The sequence below is a fragment of the Acipenser ruthenus genome, chromosome 50, assembly GCF_902713425.1.
Source record: "Acipenser ruthenus chromosome 50, fAciRut3.2 maternal haplotype, whole genome shotgun sequence".
NCBI classification, from domain to species: domain Eukaryota; kingdom Metazoa; phylum Chordata; class Actinopteri; order Acipenseriformes; family Acipenseridae; genus Acipenser; species Acipenser ruthenus.
The window spans coordinates 3,695,921-3,718,284 of record NC_081238.1 but is presented as its reverse complement, the minus strand read 5'-3'; the positions used below and the strand labels follow the sequence as shown (position 1 = coordinate 3,718,284).

The 22,364-nt window shown below is 42.4% G+C and overlaps 1 non-coding gene across 1 annotated transcript; it reads right to left on the bottom strand.

Annotated features, from left to right (window-relative positions):
• Positions 1-20,192: 20,192 nt before the first annotated feature.
• trnah-gug (transfer RNA histidin (anticodon GUG)) lies at positions 20,193-20,264 on the bottom strand. Its single transcript has one exon. It is a non-coding gene; the product is annotated as a tRNA-His (tRNA).
• Between the last annotated feature and the right edge of the window lie 2,100 nt (positions 20,265-22,364).

Genomic DNA, 22,364 nt, shown 5'->3' with positions numbered 1-22,364 from the left:
CACAGGGAATCAAATGCTTAAAAATTCAACAGAAGTCTCACATAACAGATTATAAAACCATTCGTTTTACAGTTGCTGTACATCATACAGCAATGACTATTTTGGTAACATATGTTTGATTTTTTTCATGCGCCCATGTGTGTCTAAAACAATCCGGCTGCAGTAAGTTTTATCAGATGGTTGTTTAATTTTAAATATTTGATTTTGCAGCGCATGTAACTGCAACGCCATTTTTAGGTGGCAGGACTAACAACAGGACCATATCAATCCTTAGAATGTGATTAATCATTCAACTCACGCTTCCATCCATATTTGCAGTTTTCCCGACAACGCATTATCAATGCATGATTCCAAATGAACACATTCGTTTGATGGGGCTTAATGTAGTGACTAATATCACCTCACAGAGCATTATAACTCACAGTGATAACTTAAAATGTGTACTTTTAAGACTATTCTCCTGTTTGAACAGGGAAACAAATTGGGGGTGTAAGGCAAATTAGTTGGGGAATGTATTAAGTTTTATTCCAATCTTAAAAGAAAAAGTTCAAAATGCACTTGCATTGGCGGGGAACCTTCAAAGATTTAATTAAGCCACTGTAACATTGGCTGCTGGGACAGGTCCTGTCTTCCCTCTACTCGACAGGCGTTAATACAGCGACTGGTGTTTGTGGGAAATTTTTATGGTGTTTAAAGATTGATTATTTCTGTAATTATTATTTCATAGACAGCAGGCTGGTGTACATCATACCAGTACTATCACGGTGAAGCAATTATGTATTCTATTTTCTTTCAAAAAGGTGCATACAATGAAGATGGCGAGTGAAAAATAAAAAAAGCAAGCTTTTCTGCCGTGTGAGGAATTCACCTGCCGTGACCCGGATTCGAACCGGAGTTGTTGCGACCACAACGCAAAGTACTAACCACTATACGATCACGGCGAACTACAGAGATGCTTGTGTTTGTGAGGATGGAGAGTCTGGGTTTACCCAGTGGAGGTGGGTTGTCGAGGATTTGTGACACTACAACCCGGTTTCTCAGAGACGTCGAATTCAGTGAATTCAAGAGTTGCGTCGCACAGTGAAGAACTTATCTGAAGCAGCAGAGAGGAGCAGCAACTGGCTGTGGTTGAGAAGGAAAGATTCTGGCTGGGGATCTCAAGCACAATAGAAAGAAAGAAACGCTGATGTACATGTAAGTAAACTGGGCTGAGTTGAGTGGGGGACGGAGGGGGGTGATGCTGGGACGCCAGAATCACCGTCGAGCCCTCTTGAGGTGTCGTGGGCTAGTCGACAAAACACTGAGGATGGAAGGTGCCCACTTGAAGACCCCAGAGAATTACCCTACTTAGCTCAATCCAGACGGTTGTCATGCTGATGCACTGGGGAGGCTGCACTGTGGTTGATCCCCGGAGCCAGCATCGCAGCCGTTGTGTGTGCTGATGTGCCAGGGAGGCAAAATAAGCTGATCCCTGGAGCCAGCATTACACTTCAGCCATTAACACAAGACAGAAGGATATCTACATTATCATATGGAAGGAAACGAAAACGGATGGAGACACATATGGATCACATTAGTTTACTGTAAAGCTACGTCTTAGTTGGTGCTTATCTTGACGAGAGCCAAGTTCAAATCAGCATGAAGTTTTAACATCTACTCTCGTGTAATGGAAATCATGAAGAGGATACGTCCGGTGACTGCTGTGAATAATTCAGCTGGCAACAAGGGAAAGACCTTGTGACAGCCTGGAGAGACAGCTGACAGGAGGAAAGAGACCCCATTCGGGCTGGTAAGGGTTAGCTACCCTTGTCGGCAGTATCCAGCTCTGTGTTTACAGGATGCTGTAGACACCTGCCCAAGGCTTCTAAGAAATTAAAGAGAAAAATACCCCTAGAGTCTGCGAGAGCGGGGGCGGAAGATGATTCATCGTTGGACAACACGGTTAACGACTTAGGAATGGAAACGGATATGAGTATGGAGAGTACTTCACAAAAGACTAGGTCAAGATTTGCAGTTAGCAAAGACATTGAACTCCAGGTTTGTGTCTGCGGCTGGAGCAAGACGAAAACGGTCAGGGGTTTGAAGATTCATCAAGGGAGAATGAAATTTGAGGGAGAAGGGACAAGGGCCTCGCATTGATCAGTACTTCTTACGAAGTCAGTCAAGTCAGTCGAATGAAATCCAGCGACAGTTCACAGCAGGGACGTCGCTAGGCCTATTTTAGGGGGGCTTTAGCCCCCCCTAAATAAATCAATATATCAGTCAATATATTTTCTCTGTGATTTCTTTTTTTTCGTCAACCGTTCCATCGCATCTTAAACTTCTTACCGGGCAGGCACTAGGACCTGGGGGAGGCTGCTGCATGCGCTAGTGACTGTTAGGCCTGCTTGTAGCTAACATTTTGGTTAACGTTAGCTACTTCTGTGGCTTGAGACTGCTAGCTAACAGTAAACAGACAGGAAAAGGCTCTGACAGGACGGATTCATGCAGATAGGCTACGATGTGAATTTGTGGTAAGTTAGAACAGAGAGAGAGAGAGAGAGAGTATTCACTACTATAGACTTTGGTCATAATCAAAGCTTTGTTAACCAATACGTTTTTATGTGAGGCTGCCTGTAAGTTACAGTGTAACAGACGTTGCGAGCTAGCTAACGGTAACGTTAACAGTGTCTTTTAAATTCGACATAAGTTATGTGGCGATGATATCTAATTAACGTTGTATTTAATGTAGTTTTGCAATCCGTGCCAGGCTATAAATGAGACAGATGACGTAACATCATGCACATATCTTTTCATACTCAATTGCTTTCATTCAGTAGGCCATTGCAAAACAATTATCAGTAGGTCATGTGTAGAAAAGGTGACATAGTGTTGATCACAATGTCATTGTATTATCCTCAATTTCTCAACTGTAGGCTAACTAACGACTAACGTTAGATGGATATACGGAAATTCTTCAAGAGAGGCAGTGCCAGCAGCTCTGCCGAAGGCCAGTCCGGTGAGAAATGAAGATTTTACCAGTTCAAACAAACAAATTAAAACTTAAACTGATTAATCACCTATTAAGCCTTGAGTTATTGTAAATATGAGTTTAATAACAATACATGTCAAAACACAGCAGACAAGAATGAGGGAAAGAAGCTGGAGGCTGACAGGGCTGAGGGAGCATGTCTGATGATGGTTAGTGATAAAAAAAAGCGAGTAGAGGTTTAAGCTTTCAGTTAAATTTGTACAGCGTATGACAACATATGTCTTACTTTTGTTAGGCATAAATAAATGATGTTCATGATATCTTAAAGGGTCATGCAGAAAGAGAGGCTTCTGTGCAAGGCAGAGATCAACAGGCGAGCTGTATAAGTGAGAGAGAGCAAGCATGTCCAGAGAAAGAGGGACAAGAAACAGATCCAGAGCGAGAGGAAAAGCGAACAGATCCAGAGAGGGAGGGACAACAAACAGATCCAGAGAAAGAAAGTAATCAAGCCGCTGCAGCAACTCCTTCCAGAAATGAGAGCGATTTAGGTGACAAAGACACTGGGCCCAGACAAGTGAAGCTGAATAGCTACCCACACGAAAGTTTTGGTACACAGAAAAGGGCATTTCAGCACTGCTGGTTTGAGAAATACAATTGGGTAGAGTACTCTGTCCACAAAAACGCAGCTTTCTGCTTTCCATGTAGAGTTTTTGGCAAAAACATTAAATTTGATTCTTTTGTCAGTAATGGCTGCAAAAATTGGAAAAAAGCTTTGTTTATCTTCGGTAAACATGAGATGGCACAAACACACAGAGACAGTGTTGTGGCATGGCAAAGCTACCAGGCAACTAGCAATCATGGGAACATTGCTCAGATTTTAACATCTGCCCATGCTAGTGATATTGCAGAGAGAAGGGAGTATCTGAATAGAATTGTTGCGGTCACCTCAATGTTAGGAAGACACGGACTCTCTTTCCGTGCCAATGATCAATCTAGTGAAAGCACAAATAGAGGGAACTTTCTTGAATGTATGGAGCTTTTGAAGGAGTTTGACCCTTTCCTGCAAAGGTACAGTACTCCATCAAATGCGACGTATCTCTCCAGAATCTCAGAATGACATGATCGAATGCTGTGCTCAAGAGATTACGGACACCATAGTCTCTGAGATGTCAAAGTCTGGAATGTATGCCATTATGGCGGATGAGGCCAGGGATGGGCAGTCTGAACAGTTGGCTTTGTGTGTTAGGTATGTGACAGAGGGGACAGTTAAGGAGCGTTTACTAGCACTAGCAGAAATCAAGTTATTTGATGCCCAATCGATAGCAAATGAGTTGCAACAGCAGCTCCAAATGAGAGGGGTAGCAGGCCTAAAGTGCGTTGCACAGACCTATGATGGTGCAGCTGTCATGAGTGGGTCCAAAGGAGGTGTGCAAGCATATTTCAGAGTGCTGCATCCGGAGGCAATTTATGTACATTGCTATGCTCATGAGCTTAATTTGGTGTTGTATCATACTTGCAGGGCTATTCCGGAGGCTGCTGAGTTTTTCAGTTTCTTGGAGAATGTGTATTCGTTTTTCAGTACATCCCTAGTTAACCACCACAAGTTCAAAAAAGCTCAGTCCAAACTTGGAATAGCATCAGCTGAACTTGTACAGCTCTCAAACACTCGCTGGGCATGCCAGCTGTGGTCCATAAATGCAGTCCTGGACACTTTAACTGCTATTTTTGATTGTCTATCTGCCATTGGATCCCCCATGGCTGTTGGTCTGAGAGCAAAGCTTCATAAGTTCTCCACCGTGTATTTGCTACTGATGTTTCAGTCCTTTCTTTCACAAGTTCCTCCAGAAAGAGACTGTAGACCTGGCAGAAGCTTGTTTCGGCAAACAAGCTGTATGTGACACACTGATAGGCAAACGCACAGATGCATTTGCCACAGAACTTTATGACAGAACCAAGGCACTCTGTGAAATTCACAATATTCCAGAGGCAGATGCAGCAAGAAAGCGCAAACAAAGGAAAATGGTTGATTTTGTGGTGGAGACCTCCTTGGGTTTAGGCACAGAATTGTCATGTTCCCAAACACTGAAAACAGAGTTGCTCCCCTGCTTGGACAGGATGGTTTGTGAGCTTGACCAGTGATTCTCGACTGTAGATGCAGGTCTGCTCAAAGACATACAGGCATGCAGCCCCAACTCAAAAAACTTCCTAGATACATCATGCTTAACTGAGTTTGCCAAGCACTACAGTATTGATGTTAAAACAGAAGAGATGTTGGTGGCCAGAAACTTTCTTGCCCGGAAAAGAGAGGCTGGATGTCCTCCCAAAGATATGCTTGCTGTGCATAACCTCCTGGATGATGATATGTTTCCTTCTCTGAAGGAAATCATTCAGGTTGCCCTCACAATTCCTGTGAGCAGCTGCTCCTGTGAAAGGTCCTTTAGTGCACTGCGCCGGCTGCACTCCTGGTTGCGTAAGACAATGGGTCAGAAAAGGCTTGCAAGTCTTGCAGCCATGTCCATTGAGGGTGAAGTGCTTGGGCCACTAAGCCACAATAGTGTCATTGACCGCTTTGCCACCTTTAAAAATAGGAGGTACACTTTGATGCGTCCACCCACAAAATAAGCATCAAAAGAGAGAAGCAGGAGGAGCAGTTCTGTAATATAGGTTGTAATATTTGTTTGGGATCTTACTTTTTTATCAGATTTTATTCCTAATTATTTTTCATTTTATTTAGCTCATTAGTTGAATTTAGTTTTGCCCCATTGTGGATGATACTGTTTAAGATGTTCCATGTGTCTGAATTATTGGGTTAATTTTGAGCAACAATTAACAAAAGGGTGAAACTTAAATAAAGATTTTTTTCTAATGGTAGAATATGACCTGCATGTCTTCTCATTTCTCTCTCTCTCTCAAAATAAAATCCAAAAAGTATTTTGGCTACATAGTACAGCCATTTTTGTACCTTTTGTTGGTGCTGGATGGATGGGGGACAGAGTGGACTTTAATTTCTTTATTTGGATAGAATTTATGTAAGTCATATTAGATCAGTGTCTAACACAAACTATGAGACAGGTATACTTTTAGCCAACCTTGACCAAAAATACCCTTATTTTGATAGATTTTACACCCGTTGTTACTCTAAAAATACATGATGAAAAGACGTTTTGGGGGCTTTAAAAAAATCCTGGGGGAGTATGCCCAGACCCCCCTAAAAGAGGCTTAGCCCCCCTATCCATGAATCTCTAGTAACGTCCCTGGTTCACAGGATATCAGCATCCCTGTCATAGACGTGAGGAGGACTTGCATGGACACAGTTAGTGATGAACCTAATGATCCTTGTGAACCCGGTCAGACAAACCAGCATAAGAGAGAAAAGAACCTCAACGGGCACAAGCCTGGAGTTAAATGGCCAAGAGCTTGTGAGAAAACTGCATGGGACACAGTAAACACAGATCTCTGCTTTGCATTGGAAAGGTTAAGTGGAACAGTTGAAAAGAAGCTGGATACATTTGGGGACATCATCTACGCATATGGAAGTGAGAGGTTTGGAGTTGAAAAAAGGAAGGAAAAAGTACAAACTATTCCTGGAAAGTCTAGACAGCAGCAGGAGATTGAACGCTTAGTTAGAGAAAGGAGACAGCTGAGGAAGCAATGGAGAAGAGCAGAACAAAGTCAGAAGGAGAGACTCAATCTCTTACAAAGGGTCATAAAAGATAAGCTTGCAACATTGCGCAGAGCTGAGCGCCTACGGAAACGCTACAAAAAGAAAGAGCATGCGAGAGCTAACTTTTATAAAGACCCATTCAAATTTGTAAAGAAGTTATTCACCAGTGAGAAGAATGGCACTGTGACAGAGGACTGCCCCATCTTTATGAAAGTGGTTGGGACTGGCAGGGAGGGGGTTAAATTCCTCCCTGCCAGGAAAACATGTGAGAATGTGGCAGGATTGGCAGAGGGTGAAGCTCAGAGACAGTTTGAAAGTTCAAAATAATGTTTTTTTAATAAACAAAAATACAAAATAAACAGGCACAAGGGCCAAACAAAATACATTTCCAAACACAGACAATTAACACCAAAACAAAAACTTACAAAAATAAGTCTTCCAGGCTGGACAACGCCTTCACTGGATTCAAAACTTACAAAATAGCACACTCAGACAAACAGTTACTTCCTCTCCTTCTGAAACTCTCTGCCCTACTGGGAGGCTGAGGCCTCCTTTTATGCCAGGTGGCTGAATAATAATTGAATAATTAATTGCTGGATTGCTCCCACCTGAAGCAATCAACCTGGGCAGGGAGGAGAATTTAACTCCTTCCCTGCCAGTATTTCTAAGGGCAGAGCCCTGCTCTGCCACATGCACACTAAAAGCATCCAAGGTTGAGCTGGAGAGATATTTGGAGGAAACACAGATTCAAAAAGGCATGAGCCTATGTCTGTGTGAGCCTGTGTCTGAGGCTGTGTGGTCCAGTGGTTAAAGAAAAGGGCTTGTAACCAAATCCCGGCTCAGCCACTGACTCATTGTGTGACCCTGAGCAAGTCACTTAACCTCCTTGTGCTCCGTCTTTCGGGTGAGACGTAATTCTAAGTGACTCTGCAGCTGATGCATAGTTCACACACCCTAGTCTCTGTAAGTCGTCTTGGATAAAGGCGTCTGCTAAATAAACGTATAATAATAATAATAATAATAATAATAATAATAATAATAATATTCAACCATGACCGGGGATTCCTAGGGGGCGGTGCACAATTGGCCGAGCGCTGCCCGGTAGGGAGTGCTTAGGTTGGCAGGGGAATCCATGGTTCACCACGTACCAGTGACCTCTGTGGCTGATAGGGTGCCTGTGGTCCTGCAGTGGAGCCATCAGATCTGTGTTGTCCTCCGGCACTATAGGTCTGGTGGCCTCGCTGTGGATCCGCAGTACAAAAAATGATGGATTGGCAGGAACACGTTTCGGAGGACACATGATCCAGCCTCCGTTTCCAAGTCGCCAGGGGGTTGCAGCAGTGAACCGGGATACAAAAATAACAATTGGGCATTCCAGATTGGGGAGTGTGGCAATGTGCCCCGCCCCTGTGTGCATATTATGTGTTGTATGTTGCGTGCGTGTGTAAATGTTGGTGTATAGATTGGTACACGGGATATAAACGGGTCTGTGTTTCACGTGTGATTTAAAAAGGTAGATTTATATTTAGGCAATAGGAGGGCACAAATCACTTCACGTGCTGGTAATATGCGAGCACAGGGTTGCACAGAATTAATTCACGTGCTGGGATTCAAGTGAATAATTAATTAGTAATTGAATCCCAGCACAACAGTATATATAGATGCACGTTTCTTTCACTCAGGGTTGGGTGTTCGGTGAGTGGAGAACGGGATTGGAGATGGAGGTAATTGTAAATTATAAAAGCAAATAGTTAAAGTGTTTTCACTCACCGTGTTTGTTTGTCTGTCTGTTGTGCACTGTCTAGTCCGTTTTCTTTGTCTATTTATTTTGGCGCAAGTGCCGTGTCCTGTGTTTTGTTTGTACAACCTTTTTATTTTCTGTTCTGTTTATTAAATGCTGAGCGCGATCATGCGCCCAGCTTCACCAAACCAAATCTCTGTCTGTTTATTTCCTGCCTCTGGTCTGACGCCACCCACTCCGGCCGTCTTTGTGACACGTGGTGTCCTGCGTGGGATTTACAGCGCCGCCAGGACTCAGGCCAGAGCAGGAACCGCATATTTGGATTAAAAAAAAAAGAGGAAATATGGCAGAAGACGCCATCAAACTGCGTGACTGGATCCGGGAAAATGCTGGGCTGGAGGCCCAGTCGATACCAGTAGCCGTCCGGTTCCTGCGGTTGATGGACAGCGAGCGATGGGAGGCGTATGCAAGGGAACACACCGTAAGCACCTGGGAGGAAGGTGTGGAGTTGGTCCTCAGCTACCTGGAGGGAGTTATAAGTGGAACAACAGCCCAGGTAGCAGGTCCACCAGCAGAGGAAGAATGCCTGCTGTCCCCGTCTCCACCAGCAGAGGAAGAATGCCTGCTGGTTTTGCCTCCACAGCCCGAGCGGGAGGAGCCAGAGCGTCCACAGCCCGAGCGGGAGGAGCCAGAGCGTCCACAGCCCGAGCGGGAGGAGCCAGAGCGTCCACAGCCCAAGCGGGAGGAGCTCGAGCGTCCACAGCCCGAGCGGGAGGAGCCCGAACGTCCTACGCCTGAGTGGGAGGAGCCCGAACGTCCTACGCCTGAGTGGGAGGAGCCCAAACGTCCTACGCCTGAGTGGGAGGAGCCCGAACGTCCTACGCCTGAGTGGGGGGAGCCCGAACGTCCTACGCCTGAGTGGGGGGAGCCCGAACGTCCTACGCCTGAGTGGGGGGAGCCCGAACGTCCACAGCCCAAGAGGGGGGAGTCGGTGCGTCCACAGCCCAAGAGGGAGGAGTCGGTGCGTCCACAGCCCAAGAGGGAGGAGTCGGTGCGTCCACAGCCCAAAAGGGAGGAGTCGGTGCGTCCACAGCCTGAAGAGAGGGAAGTCGGGGCTTCCACAGCCCTAGGACCCAAGCTGCCAGCAGAGGGAGAATACCTGTTGGTTCACCTGCTGCTGCCATCCCGAGAGCTAAAGGGGGAGGAGCCATCGCTGCCGTCCCAAGAGCCAGAAGGGGAGGAGTTACAGGCGCAACCCCCTGAATTTTTCTGGGGGGGAGAAGGGCAGGATGCTGGTGTCCCCCAGCAGCCTCTATTTATGCTGCTGAAGGGAGCACGGCGCACACCAGCCCAGCCGCCACAGCCTCCCTCTGAGTGGCCAGCATCAGCCCCATGGCCTCTGCCTCCACCGCAAGGAGCAGAGCAGCAGGAGCTGCCTCTGCCTCCGCCACCTCCACCGCTTCCTCCACTAGGAGCAGAGGAGCAGGAGCTGCCTCTGCCTCCACCACTGCAAGGAGCAGAGCAGCAGGAGCTGCCTCTGCCACCTCCACCACTTCCTCCACTAGGAGCAGAGGAGCAGGAGCTGCCTCTGCCTCCACCACCTCCAGGAGCAGAGGAGCAGGAGCTGCCTCTGCCTCCACCATCTCCAGGAGCAGAGGAGCAGGCGCTGCTTCTGCCTCCACCACCGCCAGGAGCAGAGGAGCAGGAGCTGCCTCTGCCTCCACCACCACCACTGCAAGGAGCAGAGCAGCAGGAGCTGCCTCTGCCACTTCCAGGAGCAGAGGAGCAGGAGCTGCCTCTGCCTCCGCCACTGCCAGAAGCAGAACAGCAGGAGCTGTCTCTCCTTCCCGTACCTCCACCACAGGGAGTACGGGGGCCGGAGCCCCAGAAAGGGGAGCTGTCGGCCACGAAGAAGGGGGAGGAGGTCTGGAGACCACCAACCCCAGCAGCAGTTTCGCTGCCGGAGATCGTGGGGGAGGTCCGGAGACCTGCTCCCACTGCAGCAGTTTCGCTGCAGGAGTGGACCAGCAAGCTGTCAGCCGTGCCACTACTGGCAGGGGTGCTGACAGCATGGCCAGCCATGGGCCCACTGAAGCCTCCCTTCCCAGCCCGAGACTTTGTTCTGGACTGCTGGATTTTTAAGGGGGGAGGTGGCCGTTGAGGCCATGTGTGCTTTGCACAGGGGGGGTATATGTGGCAATGTGCCCCGCCCCTGTGTGCATATTATGTGTTGTATGTTGCGTGCGTGTGTAAATGTTGGTGTATAGATTGGTACACGGGATATAAACGGGTCTGTGTTTCACGTGTGATTTAAAAAGGTAGATTTATATTTAGGCACGAGGAGGGCACAAATCACTTCACGTGCTGGTAATATGCGAGCACAGGGTTGCACAGAATTAATTCACGTGCTGGGATTCAAGTGAATAATTAATTAGTAATTGAATCCCAGCACAACAGTATATATAGATGAACATTTCTTTCACTCAGGGTTGGGTGTTCGGTGAGTGGAGAACGGGATTGGAGACGGAGGTAATTGTAAATTATAAAAGCGAATAGTTAAAGTGTTTTCACTCACCGTGTTTGTTCGTCTGTCTGTTGTGCACTGTCTAGTCCGTTTTGTTTGTCTATTTATTTTGGCGCAAGTGCCGTGTCCTGTGTTTTGTTTGTACAACCTTTTTATTTTCTGTTCTGTTTATTAAATGCTGAGCGCGATCATGCGCCCAGCTTCACCAAACCAAATCTCTGTCTGTTTATTTCCTGCCTCTGGTCTGACGCCACCCACTCTGGCCGTCTTTGTGACAGGGAGAAAAAAAGGTTAAAATCTAGCAAGAGACAACATAGGTGTGGAAAAGAAATACAATTAATATTTTATTACTTAAACATAGTTTAGCTAGGCTTTATTTGGAGAGAAGCTTTGGAAGTTATCTTGTGTATCCATAACAAACTAAAATCTGATGCCTACCACCAAAATGGAATTTAAGTTTGTTTTTATTTTTTTTATTTATCCAAAAAAGGAGTAAATGACTACTTTGTATTAAACAGATCCTTTAATTTAAACTGTGTAGCTTCATAAAAACTTAAGTAATTAAAATCTTGACTATGAATTTTATACTGTTCTATCTTCTGTTTGTTTGAAATAAAGCACAAGACAGGTTGGATAATGAAAAATACAATAGAAGCACTGAAATCTGTTCTTTCTACATAGGTTATAACACCTGTAATATCCCAGCACTCGATTACTCAGTAAGAGCAACAGACCATCCAGTCTACGATATCTTATAACAATTGTAAGTCGCCCTGGATAAGGTCATCTGCAAGAATGCAGTGGCAGGATGAATCAGTTAAGCCAATGTGTTCAGTAAAAACTACTCACTCCTTATACCTACATTGTTTTTGGTCTTTAAAAAGCAGTATCCTAAATAAGTGTCGGCAGATCATAGCTTTGTAAACTTACTGTAGGGCAATGCTGCAGTCGGAACATCAAAGCCATCACTTTATCCCTTTCATCTTTCTGTTCAGCTCCACTTATAATCGCTCTTTGTTGTTATCCATCGGTGAACTGCCTACAAAGATTTTAAAAAGGCAGATAAATATCAATACAAATACCTACAAGTGTTTATGCCATTAAATATGTATACACATATATAAAACGTATATGTTTTAAAAACTATATTACAAATATTAGTATACCATTTCAACATTTACTGTCACAAAGACTGAGTATATATATATATATATATATATATATATATATATATATATATATATATATATATATATATATATAGTGAAACGATCATACCCACTCGGGTTCGTTGCCCCTTTAAAAACACGACCCAGGACACTGAAATGGATTTTCTTGCGCGGTTGCGCTATTTTTAATAAACACAAAATAAACAAACACCACAAAATACAAAATAAACACCTAGCTCTTTCGGAGCACTAACTCAACTTTCAGGAACACCCTGTCTACCACGGGACAGCTAAGCTGTTTCCCTGTCCTTACAAAAACACAGGTTTGATACAGCACTTACTTCTTTAACTCAGAGACAGAGCACCTCTTCTGCCTCCTTCTACTCAGCAGCCCTGAGCATTCTGACTGCTCCTCTTTTATACCCTGCACCTGGTTCTAATTTAATAATTACTGCCCAGGTGCAGGGGATAATTGAATAATAAAACAGTTAAACTAAACAATAACACAATTAACAAATCAATTAGCAAATTAAATGAAACAATAAAGCAACACAATCAAACAAAAAGATGCATTCCGCACACGTTTCTCTCGAAGGGAGTTTTTAACCCCCTCCCTGCTGTCTCACACAACCTGCTGTCTTACAATATATATACACAGTATGTACTGATCTGTGGTCAGCCTAAGCAGTATGTGTGCACTGATCTTGGGTCAGAGTAGTTGTATATTGTCCGTTGTTCAGAGATTATATAGCAGCATGTGCATGATGGTACACAACATTTAACATTGTAATTACAGGATTTGATGAGTTTGTTTCTTTTTTTCAGATGTTGATGTAACCCTGTTTTGTTAAGCACACTCTAAAACAGAGTTCCAGCACACACAGAGTTAATCACGTGCATGCAACGTGCAGGGAACAGGTGACCTCACTGAAAAAAGTAAATGTATCTTTTTAGAGGCACTAGAGAGAAGCTTCCAGAAAAATTGACAAAAAAGACAGAAAGGAAATTGCAAGTCGTTAGAGCAATATATAGTGCTTTTATTTTTTTTAGAAATAAATAAATAAAAAGAAGCAAGCAGAGTGTAAGCAATAGAAAATACGTTTTACTTATTTTTGGAAAATAGAGAAAGCAACAGCAAGCAATAGCAAGTTACTAGGATTTATTTTTTTTCCCAAAGTTCAAGGATTCCTTTAAACTATTTATATATATATATAGTTTAAAGGAATCCTTGAACTTTGGAAAAAGAGCTGAAGAACTTCAACGCTTTAGGGACTGAGATCTGTGATTTTCTGGTGAGTTATAATATATTAAAAATAACTAAGAAAAACTGTATTTTTGTTTATTATTGTTCTGCAATACTGTATAAAACCATCCAGAATTTATTTGTCTTATGTGCTTTTGAACAGTAACGGTAAACAGAATGTGTACTATGATATATTTTATTTTTGTATTATTTTAAATGCAATCCTTATGTGTGTTTTGGTTAAATTGAAAGAAAGTGAAGCTTACGATTCTGACAGATAGTAAGAAAAAAACCCTGTAAATTAAATGTAAACACATTGAAATTGTGTTTATAAAGAGATGCTGTAGAAATCATTTAAGTTGAAAGAAAGATAAATATAACTACGCAGTTGCAAAAGAAATTAAAACAAAGGCAGAGGAATACAGAATTTGTGAAATGCTGTATACTTTTATTTCTGTTTTAGACAAAAGGTTTATATAAACGCACATTTCTTTTTTGTTGATAGTATACTGGAATATTGAACTGAAAGAAAAATAGACTATGAATAATCTGCAATGTTAAAAGAAAAAAAACGATTGTTTAACTGTATATCGAGTGAAAATTATTTAGACCTGCATAATGATGTGTGTTCCAGTATGCAGGTTGTTTTTTTGGGGGGGAAACTTTTCTTTGACTGAGAAGCCATCACCATTCCTTCTTACCAGGACTGATGACATCGTAACAGCTATTCAGCAGCAACGTTATCCACAGCTGTGAACCAACTCTCTGCAACGACTTCATTTCCATTCTTTTGTTGGCCTAAGGATTGAACTGAGTGGTAGGACAAACTAACTGGATAGATAAATGAATGGACAGTGAACTGTGGATTGTGCTTATTTGTGCTGTATTAATTGGTGATGTGCATGATGATTTAATGTTGTTATTGTTTTTATTTTCTTTAAGAAAAAAGATAAATGTCATATGCAAGAACAGTAATTACACTTGTTGTCAAATTATTTCTTTAGATTACTGGTATGTTACTACTGTGCAAATCAATGAAACCAGTCTCCCAACGAACCTAACGGTAACCTGGAAGTATTATTCACTAAAGTAGGGTTACATTGACATAGATGAAAGATTTCTTGCTTCAGTTTGGAAGGGAATAAAAAAAAACAGTGATGCTCATGTTGAAGATGCAATGGTCCATAGTAGTGAACATGACTTCACTTTCTTTTCTTTACATTTGTTTGTTTTTGTTTTATGCCTTTTTAAATGAAATCAATACAAGCAGAATAGTAAAGTATGACAAATTACACTTGGAATGTATTCTAATTTCCATAAATAAACTGTTCGTGGCATAAATGAAAATTGTAATGAAAACAATAGGCTTTAAGTAGGTACTGTAGGTAAGTTTTCACTGTGAAATCTTGCAGTGATTTATTTAAATGTATATAAATACATATGAGGAACTTTCAATAAGAGTCAAGCCTGATCTAAAGGAGAAAGTCATTGTGGAAGGGTGGTGGGTAATTCACCGACACACAGGACACAGAGAAGTAATTCCGAAACACCGCACAGGTGCCCAGTTTTATTATGGGAGCTTAATTTCTTTTCAGCCCGCAGAGGGCGCTGTTGTCTGTGGTCTGCCGTACCAGCTATGGTAGCGACAGAGCCACAACTATACCGGGGCGGTACAGGGTACAGAGTTTCAAACAAAACAATAATCAAAAGGCGAAAGGAACAGGGAAAATAAAACACAGTAAACAAAACTACAAAATAAAAAGTGCTGCGCTTGGCAGCTTCACCCCAACCGGCGCTACCCGCACGGCCCGGGTCTCCGTCCTACACTAGCGGCTCCCTCAGCCTGCTATACACTCTTTACTGGGGCTGCCCAAGAGTTTTCCCCGCTACCGCTAATTCTTTTATTTATTTGTTTATTTATTTCTCTTGTTGGGATTTCTGTCCCTGCTGATTTTTCTCCAGCGCTTCCGCACACCTTTTACGTCTCGGAGGGCAGACCTGAGGGAACAGCAGAATGTTAACTTATAGGGCCAGCAATTCCCCCAAGACCCGCCTCTCAGCCACTCAGAGAGAAGGAAAGCCCGCACACCCACTCTCCCACCTCTCCGTGTCACTGCCATGACTGACAGGCGGATATTGACGGACTGCTGCCCTCTCCCTGCAGCACTATGAACACATCAGAAGAGTCAGCACAGGTCTCCCCCTGTTACAGTCATGGACTTAAATTCCTGGCCCTCAAATGACATCTCAAAATGTTGTCCTCTCAGATGTTCCTTGAGTTTTGGAAAGAGAAAGAAGTATGATGGTGCTAAGAATAAGATGGATGTGGCAACAGCTCAAATCCACAGTGCTTCAACGTTTCAGTGGCCACTTGAGTGGTGTGAGCAGGAGCATAGTCTGGGAGCATAAACCCATCACCGGACTGATATGTGGTAGAGCCATACCTAATAATACAGTGAATCTAGAAATAAAAACTGCCATAGACATCCCTTCCCTGTCAGGTTGTACATTTAAGAACACAAGGTGAGGCAAGGTGTTCTAGGTGAGGTCTTACTAATGCATTGTAGAGTTTTAACATTACTTCCCTTGATTTAAATTCAACACTTCTCACAATATATCCGAGCATCTTGTTAGCCTTTTTTATAGCTTCCCCACATTGTCTAGATGAAGACATTTCTGAGTCAACATAAACTCCTAGGTCTTTTTTCATAGTTCCCTTCTTCAATTTCACTATATCCCATATGATATTTATAATGCACATTTTTATTGCCTGCATGCAATACTTTACACTTTTCTCTATTAAATTTCATTTGCCATGTGTCTGCCCAATTTTGAATGCTGTCTAGATCATTTTGAATGACCTTTGTTGCTTCAACAGTGTTTGCCACTCCTCCTATTTTTGTGTCGTCTGCAAATTTAACGAGTTTGCTTACTACACCAGAATCTAAATCATTAATGTAGATTAGGAATAGCAGAGGACCTAATACTGATCCCTGTGGTACACCACTGGTTATGTCACTCCATTCAAATCACATCGTAGTTAGTTGTTAGTGCAGTAGCTTCAAGCTTCTAGCATTAAGATAAATACATTTAATAGTTGTCTTACCCGAGTTGTTGCCCTTGTTTTGATGTGGTTGTCCTTCCTGAAAGTGAACTGGTATGCGACGGGGACCCATCTTCACTGCTGGAGCGGAGCCAGTATCAACCTTGTGGGTAGTAAGGCGAGTCCTGCCCAGATCATGGCCGCCTGCACTAAAAAGAAAAAAAATGTATTTTTACCATTTCATCGACAATATGCATTTTTTGCACAGATAACTCCTTCTCTCCCAAACCCAACTCCTCAATAGGTTTAGTAACCTGATATCCAGATACTCCATGCGAAGACAGGACATCCGCTGAAACACAGTGCTCGGGCACAAAATCACACAGAACAACACCTTTCCTTAATTCCTGAGACTTAAGTCAACTTAGCAACTCTTATTGGCATGACTCCAGATGTGACGTTACCTCAACCCAGGTAACCAAAGCATCATATTTAGGAGAGATACTCTCTGCAGGTTCTACCATTCCCTCAGCATTAAGTCCTCGTAAGCCTTCCACATGTCCCTGTATAACTACTTCACTACGGGAGTGAATAACATTATGTTGTACTCGGATACGGTGAATCTCTTGCACACTGTGTAAACAAATCGAATTTTCACCCCACAAGTTGCCAGCTCTTACTTTTTAGATCAATAACAGTACCATATTGCACTAAGAAGTCCATCCCAAGTAATACTGTCTGACTAAGATCGCGGGCCACTAAAAATTTAAAGTGTAGAACCAACCTATCAAAATTACAGACGAAGTTGCTCATCCCCAAAACCATTAGCTGTCCGTACTTGCCCCACATAGGGCTCTAGTCTACACTTCTAATCAGTGCACAGTCGGTCCCAAAATTGTACATCAACTAGGGACACCTGGTCACCTGTATCCAATAAAAACTGACAAGATTTATTCCCAATTTCAATATCTAAAAGGACTCCGACACCAGGGGTCCAAAATTGCATTGAAACATAGGATTGTTCAGAGAAACCAGAGGGGGCAGGGGTACATCCCCTTCTCCTGCCCACTCTAGTCTCCCGACACATAGGGACAATCTCTATGCAAATGGCGATTACAACCACACTGTAACGATCACTCTGCACAACTGAAAAGCAGTTGCACTGTTCTCCCTAAGGAGACACTACTGGCCCTATTCCTATAACTAAATAAGTCAGCAAGAGTGACAGACAGCAAAAGCAGGGACGTCAGAGGTGTCAATTTCACGAACAATCGGTTTATTATTGTGAACAATAATGTCAACAAATGAAAAAATGAACAACTGAATTAAATGAATAATGATAAGAAAGGAATTCAAATAATTGCAGGTAACAGGTAAGAATAAAACTGGTACAGATAAGTATGTAGGAACAAACAGAAGACTAAACAGTATCACCAAATAGAAATGAATGTAGTGTCCTGAGGGTCTCCAATAAACCCACACTCACAAACACAACACACACAGATAAAGACCAAGGATAAATAAATAGATACAGATGAAAAACAGTGACTTGTGGAAACAATTACATTTAACAGTCTCTATGGCAATGGTGGGAAAATGACAGGTAGTCCAGTAATAGCAGGGTAATTGAAATCCATACAAAGTAACAAAATAACAAAGTAACAGAAAAAATACGGGAAACAAAGTATCAAATTAAAGTAGAAAAAATCCAAACAAAAAAGAAATGATCTCACCCACAAATAAGGCAGTCCAGCAAAGTGTCCCGAAATGATGGTGATTGTAGAAGGATGAAAACATTGAGTACGTTGAAATTGTTGAGACTGTCCAGTAGTGTTGAGTTGAATGGTGAACAGTTGTTTGGAAAAAAACAGGAGGATCAGGAAAAAATGGAGGCTGTCACACATAAAACAACAAACACTAAACAGACCTAGAAAAACAGCTAAACTTAAACAAGTAACAGTGAAAACAAAAAGAGCAGTTTAGACAAAGCGCAGCAACAAAAGAAAATAAACTGATGTACTGGAATTATCTAAGGATGGTAATGGATTCACTGAAATTTAAGTAAAGAAAATGCTGTAGGTTAGTGGATTCCTCTGAGAAAGGATGAACAGAGGGTGGTTGCAAGGAACTATGGGAAATGAAGTTTTAACCTGGCAAGGCTACTGACCCTAATTAAAGGGACAGGTGGGTGAGACTTACACCCACATTATCTAGCATGGGAATTGCTACAACACTCCCAACAGACTCTAGCCGAGGTTTTTCTGAAATTGCAGAGTTGAATTCCTGCGATACAAGTTTGGGCCACTAGGGGGTAGTCTCCCAGAATGCGAGGCCTGAGTATTTGGGTTATTAACTGCAAAGCTTTTCAACTGCCAAACCTCATCTCTGAGAGCTTCTACAGCATTGATTATCTCAAAGGGCATAGGCTCAGCTCCTCTAGATGAGCTGATAATGGGCAAATCAACACTCCTAACTCAGGCATCAGTACTTGGTTTTTCCCCATTCCAATCCCTGAATCATTTCCAATTCAGCTGCTAGCCCAATAGCTCCCTCTAAACTTTCAGGTTTAGCACAACGTATTTGCACCCGCAAATCCCCTGTCCCCACATGTGTGACAAAATGGTCTTGGGCAAGTACCTCCTGGGTAGTAGAGCCTATACCTGGGTACGCCCTAACAACCAATCTACGCACCACGTTCCCAAAATCTCAAATAGATTCTTTATCTTTCCATTTACAATTATTACACTCTGCTCTACACCAAGATTCACTTTCACCCAACACCAAATATCTACCCATAGCTTCCTTTAATTCTTTATAATCACTACATGTATCTACGGGAAGCCCCCAATAAATTTCTCAAGCATGGCCAGAAAGCAACAATGTCAAACCCACTGATTGGCATTATCCCACTGATCAATTTCAGCTGCAAGCTCACACACCCACTGCAACCCCCGTGGAGTCAGAAAATAACTCAAACACAATAATTCATTAGTGAACATAAATCATACTACAGTACAAAAATAGTGATAAAATACAATACATTAACTACAACAAGGTAGTTCAAAGAAAACTATAAACTATAAAAAATCAAACCATTAATAGTAACCCAAAATAGACAATAACCATATAACACAGCAAACTCAAATACACAAAATAAACCTCCACCAATGACTGGAGTGAGCGTGTCTGTCCCCTGCAGATCCACACAGTGTTTAAATACAGTGTAACAGTATGGAATTTAAATGTGGTTAAGATCAATAAAACACCCATATCACAAAGTAAAAATACAACAATAATATAGCTATTTAAAAGAGTACTCCCCTGGTTTCTCATCAAGGTCACTCCCCTTACAGACTAGTCATCCCAGTGCTCACACCAAGCACTCTATCCAAATTAAATCCGCTGTGTTGAGCGCTAGTCCCATTTTTAAAGCTCAGGCAATCAAATCGTGATTGCCGGCACCTGCCGACTGACTGCTTTACCTTAACAAAACTCAGGTGTGCAGTGATAGTCCTAATGGGCAATCAGCAAGGTCCATTACAGTATTATAAGCTATGTAGAAAGAACCGATATTAAAAATAAAAATCTTATTTCAGTCTTCCCTCTACTAGATAGGCGTTAATACAGAGACTGATGTTTGTGGGATATTTTTATGGTGTTTATTGATTGATTATTTCTGTAATTATTATTTCATAGACAGCAGGCTGGTGTGCATCATGCCTGTACTAACACGATGAAGCAATTATTGTATTCTATTTTCTTTCAAAAAGGTGCATACCATGAAGATGGCGTGTGAAAAATAAAAAAAAAGCTTCTCTGCCGTGTGAGAAATTCACCTGCCGTGACCCGGATTCAAACCAGGGTTGTTGCGGCCACAACGCAAAGTACTAACCACTATACGATCACGGCAAACTACCGAGAAGCTCGTGTTTGCTTTGTCATCTGGGCGCTCCATGCTACACACACACGGCAGAACAATGACGAGTAGCTAGAGGGCTGAATCGGCCCAGGTCGGGAAAGGAGCAGGTCAAAGCCCCCGTGTCACCTCAGTGCTGGGACTGCTCATCTGTGCAGACATTGCAGTGCATCCCTTTGCAAAACAACAAAACACAGTCTCGTTTTTGTTTTGTTTATTTTTTATGTGTACAGGCACACAGCAAGGCAACACTAATTCCTCAATACAGAGCATCTAGGTCTACACTTCTTTGGAAGCTCGTGGAACCAAGGTACTGCCAGCAGTTGGCTCGTTGGTCTAGGGGTATGATTCTCTTTTCATGTGCGAGAGGTCTCTGGTTCAAATCTTGGATGAGCCCATTTTCAGTATTTTGCATTACACTTTTCTAATTACGATGCATTGCCGGTAATGCGCTCAATCACGTGAAAAATCAGTCACCGAGAGCTCTGCTTGCCCAGTGGTTAAAACAGGACTGCAGTCTTTGTGTACACAGGGAATCAAATGCTTAAAAATTCAACAGAAGTCTGACATAACAGATTATAAAACCATTAATTTTACAGCTGCTGTACATCATACAGCAATGACTATTTTGCTAACACATGTTTAATTTGTTCATGCGCCCATGTGTGTCTAAAACAATCCGGCTGCAGTATGTTCTGTCAGATGGTTGTTTAATTTTAAATATTTGATTTTGCAGTGCATATAACTGCAACACCATCTTTTATGTGGCAGGACTAACAAAAGGACAATATCAATCCTTAAATATAATAAATTATATTTTAAACCCAGTTTAGCCCTCGCTACAGTATGACCTTTATTGCTAATAAGTAGCGGAATGTTTAGTCACCAACAAAGTATTTAGTGTTGAAGTCTAATTGAATATATGGCTTTCAAATGTGGAGCCATGCACAAAACCTGTGATTTTTAATCAATTTGCATGGCTTTTCAGTATTAGAAGGCTATATAGATTAGAACCCCTGGGGGTTCTTTGGGAGTTTTAGGGTTTCTTATTAATCCTTCGAGATTTCAACGTTTATTTCAGGTTGCTTAGCCTGCTGTTTATAAAGGTTCTTTGAATACTATTTGGAACCCCTGAAATACGGTTTCTTGGAATAACTTTTTCAAGAGTGTAAGATTTTTAAACCTCACTAATGTTTTAGAACATTCCCGGAAGGTATTAGTAATAATCAGACACTTAACACAAGTGTAGCCCATCAATCAACAAAACCTTTATTATTTAACTTCCAGTATAGTACCAAACAATATTAAGCCATAGCAGTTAAAACAAATGGTTATTACCCATTCTCAATGGAAAGTTGGGTGCAGTCTGGAGTCAAGCAGTTTTGTCTCTTAATTATTCATTATTATTAATTAGTCATTTTAGAAGACGCTTCTATCCAAAGCGACTTCCAGAGACTATGGGTGAACTATGCAACACAGTCACCTCCAATAGGACCTCGGTTTTATGTCTCAAGGACGGAGCACAAGGAGATTAAGTGATTTGCTCTGGGTCATACACAGTGTGAGTTGGGATTTGAACCAGAAACCATCTGGTATGAAGCTTTTGTCTTTAACCACTGGGCCACCTTACCCAAGCTTCATCGAATACCTTGCTAATTCACATTTTCTCGACACTCACTCTTGTGTCATTCTTAGCCGAGTGCATGACAATTCGTCTAATAATTACACTGTAGCCTATAATATTCTGTGCACAGAGGGAGCACATTTACTAATGTAACAGGAGGAGGGAGGAGGATATTTTGTCTTTTTTGATATTTTGTCTATACAGCTGTTTATTACATGGAATGGGAAATGAAAGGTCGGTTCGGTGGGTTTTTTCAATAGTGTTATGTTGTTCCCACTTAGTTGTATTGTGTGTATAATTTTTGTCGTCTTTGCACCTCCGGGAAACCCAGTGTGCCGGGAGATTTTTGGTGATAAAAAGGGTTCAGGCCCGGAACTGGTTAATGACAGCGCGTTATTAATCGGTTCTGATTGTTAAAATATTCCTCATATGTCTAACTTTTTATGCTGTTTTTTAAAGCAATTGAATT